This window comes from Furipterus horrens, unplaced genomic scaffold (assembly GCF_987537825.1).
Source record: "Furipterus horrens unplaced genomic scaffold, mFurHor1.1.pri manual_scaffold_12, whole genome shotgun sequence".
NCBI lineage: Eukaryota > Metazoa > Chordata > Mammalia > Chiroptera > Furipteridae > Furipterus > Furipterus horrens.
In genome coordinates, this window is record NW_028327182.1 from 71,065,922 (window position 1) to 71,071,331 (window position 5,410).

The window sequence follows — 5,410 nt, forward strand, 5'->3', positions numbered from 1 at the left end:
GTTCTTCTGAATTGGGGTTTCAGGATTCTTCAGATATAATCCTAGCAGTAAAATCATTGGTTCAAAAGGCAGTTTCACTTTTAGTTTTTTGAGGAAATTCAATACTGTCTTCCATAGTGGCTGCACCAGTCTGCATTCCCACCAACAGTGCAGTAAGGTTTCCATTTCTCCACATCCTCGCCAGCACTTATTGTTTGTTGATTTGTTGATGATGGCCATTCTGACTGGTATAAAGTGATATCTCATTGTGGTTTTTATTTGCATCTCTCTGATGGCTAGTGATGTTGAGCATTCTTTCATATGCCTATGAGCCCTCTGTATGTCCTCCTTGGAGAAGTGTTTGTTCAGATTCTTTGCCCGTTTTTTAATTAGGCTGTCTGTCTTCTTGGTGTTGAGACATGTAAATTCTTTATATATTTTGGAGATCAATCCCTTGTCTGAGGTATCATTGGCAAATATGTTTTCCCATATGGTTGATTCCCTTTCCATCTTGTTGATATTTTCTTCTGCTGAACAAAAATAAAATATGGAATGCTTCATGCATTTTTGTGTCATCCTTGTGCAGGGGTCATGCTAATTTTCTCTCTATTATTCCAGTTTCAGTATATGTGCTGCTGAAGTGAGCACAAATTTATTTCTGAGTATTAAATCTTTTTTGTTGCTATTACAAATGAGATTGTCTCCATTATTATGTATTTTATCTAGTTTTTATTTGTGTATATGAATGCTACTAATTTCTATACATTAATATTTTATTCCGCTGTCTTATAAAATTCTTTTATTGCTTGACTTGTGTTTATCATTGATTCTATAGGGTTTTTCAGATGTACTATATTATTATCTGTAAGTAGAATTTTATTTTTCTTTACCAATGTTTACACACCTCATAAATGTTTATAATCTAATTGCAATGGCTAATACATCTAGGATAATATTTAATAATAGAGTTAAAGAGCATCATTGCCTTGCTGGTGATTTTAGCAGAAATACCTCTAGTGTTTATCCAATAAGTAAGATTCTGGCTGTGGCACAGAGATATATGTCTTTTCAGATGTAAAGAAAATATCCATAAATTCTTTTACACTTTGTCAAAGTCTTTTTTATCATCTTTGGAGAGAATTGTTATTTTTTCTTAGATCTACTAATATGATGTATCAGGATTTTCCAATATCGAAGCAACCTTCCTTTCACCACTTGGTCATATTGATGTTTTTCTTAAAATGGTATGAATTCTGCTTGTTAACATTTTATTTAGTATTTTTGCAGCCAAATACAAAAGTCACATTAGTCTGTAGTTTTTTGTACAATCTTCATCAGGTTGAAGTTTCCATGTTATACCTGCTTTATAATATAGAATTCATTTCTTTCCTTCTATTTGATTCTTTTAGAAAATTTTTATAGTGTTGGAACCATCTGGTATTTTAGATTTGTGAGAAATGCGCTGTGAACCCATCTCATCCCGGTGTTTTTCCCTTGGGGTACTTCCTTGGAACTTTCTCTCTTTTTTTTCTTTTAAGTATATTTTATTGATTATATTGCTACTGTAATCCCAATTATTTTCCCTTTACTCCCCTCTGTCCAGTACCCCCCCTTCCCTTCATCAATCCCACCCCCCTTAGTTTATGTCCATAGGCTGTGTATATAAGTTCTTTGGCTTCAACTTTTCCTATATTATTCATAACTTCCCCCTGTCTATTTTGTACCAAACAATTATGCTTAGCTTATTTCCTGCACCATTTCCCCATTTCTCCCCCTTCCCCCTCCCAGCTGAAAACCCTCCACATGATCCCCATACCTATGATGCTGTTCCTATTTTGGTTTCCTTAGATGGGTTTTGTTTTTATTTTTTTAGAATCAGTTGTTGATAGTTGTAAGTTTGTTGTCATTTTAATGTTCATAATTTTGATCTTCTTTTTCTTAAGTAAGACCCTTTGATGTTTCACATAATGATAGCTTGGTGATGATGAATTTCTTCAGCTTTATCTTGTCTGGAAGCACTTTATCTGCCCTTCCATCCTAAATGATAGCTTTGCTAGATAGAGTAATCTTGGTTGTAAGTCCTTGCTTTTCAACATCTTGAATACTTCTTGCCAGCCCCTTCTTGCCTACAAAGTTCCTTTTGAGAAATCAACTGATAGTCTTATAGGCACCCCTGTGTAGGTAACTCTCTGCTTTTCTGTTGCAGCCTTTAAGATTCTCTCTTTAAGCCCTGGCTGCTGTGGCTCAGTGGATTGAGCATCAGCCTGTGAACCAAGTGTCGCTAGTTTGATTCCCAGTTAGGGCGCATGCTTAGGTTGCACACCAGGTCCCCAGTTGGGGGCACGTGAGAGGCAACCACACATTGATGTTTCTCTCCCTCTCTTTCTCCTTTCCTCTCTCTCTCTGAAAACAAATAAATAAAATGATTAAAATATTTTTAAAAATTCTCTCTTTATCTTTAAACCTTGGCATTTTAATTATGATGTGTCTTGTTGTGGTCTTTTTTGAGTCTAGCTTGTTTGGGACTCTCTGTGCTTCCTGGACTTGTATGTCTATTTCCTTCACAAAATTTGAGAAGTTTTCCTTCATTATTTTTTCCATTAAGCTTTCAGTTTCTTCCTCTTCCTTTTCTCCTTCTGGCACCCCTATGGTTCGGATGTTGGCATGTTTAAAGTTGTCCCAGAGGTTCCTAAGCCTCTCCTCATTTTTTTCAGTTCTTGTTTCCTCATTCTATCCTGGTTGACTGTTTTTTTCTTCCTTATGTTCCAAATCATTTATTTGAACCCCGGTTTCCTTCCCTTCACCATTGGTTTTGTGTGGATTTTTCTTCATTTCACTTAGCATACCCTTCACTTCTTCTCTTATGCATCTGCTATACTCAAACATATCTGTCAAGCCTGTGAGCATCTTTATCACCAGTGTCCTCTCCACCCTGGCTCTGCCCCTTTTACCTGTCTGGATGAGTATTTCTTCTTTATATCTTCGTTTGCTGGATTTCCATGCAGTTTGATTTTCTGGAACTTCTGGTTGTTTCTAGTTCTGAGGTAGTTGTATTCCTTCTTAGTTGTGGAGGGAGATGCAGTGTGTCTGTCTACACCTCCATCTTGACTGGAAGTCCATCTTTTCTCTAGTTTTTAGAGGTGAGTAATTTTTTTAATTTTATCTTTTATTTTACCAATCAGGTGTTTAGTGCTCTGCTCCTTAAACATAATCCATAGATTTTTATACATAGGGTTTTAATTAAAATTATTTTTCAAAAATTCTATAGTTTTATTTATACATCCTTTTTATGCAAAAGTTGTCTAATAAAATGTTTCCTAAATTTCTGGGTGGTAAGTAGGACTTTTTCTTTTTGTTTCTATTAATAATTTCTAGTTTTATTGTACTGTGATCAAAGAATATTGTTTTTAATAGCTCTACTTTGAAATTGCCTTATTTTTTCTCCTAATATATAATCAAATATGTGAATGCTCCATGATCATTTTAGAAGAAGATATATTCTCTACTGTCAAGATGTAAAGAGTACTTAGTGTATACTTATAATATCTATCTTATCGATTATGTTGTTTAGGTGTCCTCTCTCCTTATTTATATTTTATCCTCTTAATATTTTTTGAAAATGGCATTCAAAAATGTCCTAATATAAATGTTTCTGTATATGTATTCTTGCATTTTATGTAGTTTTTGCTTTATAAGTGTGATTCTTGTGTTATTTGCTGCATAGGTTTTCATGACTGTTATTTTTCATTGTGAACTCTAGCTTTTAATATTAGAAGGATTGCTTTCTTATGATATTTAATGCTTTAGGGTTTGAAATTTACTTTCTCTCATAAAAGGGTTACTCCTCTCTGCTTTCTTATTACTTCAATTTACCTGACATACCTTTGCTTATTTCTTTATTTTTAATTATTCAGCATCACTTTAAGTATACAGCCTATATTTGGATCTTGTTCTCTAAGGAGAATTGCAAAAAAGAAAAAAAAATTAATGGATAAGTCAAGCCAATTTACATTACTGATGTGATTGACATTTGTTAGAAAAATATGAGTTACATATTGATAGAAGTTTATTAAAAATTCATAAGGGATTTAATAAAGGAAGAATGCAGAAGTGAAATGTAAGAAGCATTTGGTACACCAAAAAAATCCTGATAACTATGGGGATAAATCCAAACAAAGATTCCCTGAGTAAGACAATAATAGTGAAGCAATTTCCACCCCATTGCAATTTATTCAACATACCACAAGTGCTGGTTTTCTTATAATATCAAACAGGTGTTTCTGCATGCTGACCAAATAGTCCAGGCAAGTTTAAGCGTGTCTGCATGATGAAGAGTTGGTGAAAAATTCTCCCCTTGTATCCACTGCCACTATTTTATAATGAAAAATATCATTACATTGATAGAATCTTTTCTACTTTTTAGTCAGATGTTGATTCCCTCTCCTTTTGCTCTGCAACAGTCTATTTTGGATTTTGCAGTACATCAAGGATGATGGAATATCAGATCCAGGAGAAATCTAGATGGTCCCCCAGAACAAGTTAGTTGTCTGAAGTAAATGGATGGCAGGGTGGCACACATAGCTGATGAATAGCTAGTGATATTGTGTTAGATGTTTGGCCCTTTAAATGGGAAGAAAACTGCATCAAGTAGTCCCAACCCTCCCTCCAGGGAGAAGGGTCAAAGAACCAGAATCTGAGCCTTGACAAAGGACATGCCTTGGGCCTTATCTGTAATTAATGCTTTGTTTCCTCTTACTTCCTCCAACAGCCCAAATCAGACCTTTTAATTTTTAGGAAAAGCTAAATGGAAGTGTTAAGACAGCTCCCAAATTAGCTTCATTCCTGAAAATTAAGGGAAAGATGTAGGGTGAAGCTGGTGTGGGACTTGGTTTCAGGGGAAAAGCACTGTTGGTGCTTTGTTTCGGTACCTAACACAATGGGTTGCAAAAGTCCCTTTGCACATCCACTGCCACCTCAAGTAGAGTCTGACCTCCTGGGAATACTGTGTCCCACATGCCATCTAACAGTTTGTACAGAGCAGGAGTCTGTTAACTGAATAAATGAATGAAGTTTCACAACTAAAGGCGAACATGAAAACTTGGTGTCCATTTAAGCAAAAGACTAGTAAAGATGTTTCTATAGAGCTATGTATGTGGAGAAAACTTAAGTTCATTAACATGGAGAAAAGGCAAAATTCCATAATGTTCACCTAACTTTACAAGCAACTCAAATGCAATTTGACAGTGTTGTTATATGTCACAAAAGGTTGGGATCTGGGGTCCACAACTCACCCTGAGGTACTAAGAATCTTGTCGGGGAAATTGCCAGGAAAATATTATACTAGAAAGAGATGTGTGGTTATTGAGAAATCTAACTGAAAAAACAGCTGAAGAAAATACAAGAACATGTATTCTCCATGTCCACCGGAAGC

At 35.2% G+C, this 5,410-nt stretch overlaps 1 non-coding gene across 1 annotated transcript; it reads right to left on the reverse strand.

Moving 5' to 3' along the window:
- Positions 1-520: 520 nt before the first annotated feature.
- On the reverse strand, positions 521-627 carry LOC149996341 (U6 spliceosomal RNA). Its single transcript, XR_016507579.1, has one exon. It is a non-coding gene; the product is annotated as a U6 spliceosomal RNA (small nuclear RNA).
- Positions 628-5,410: the final 4,783 nt, after the last annotated feature.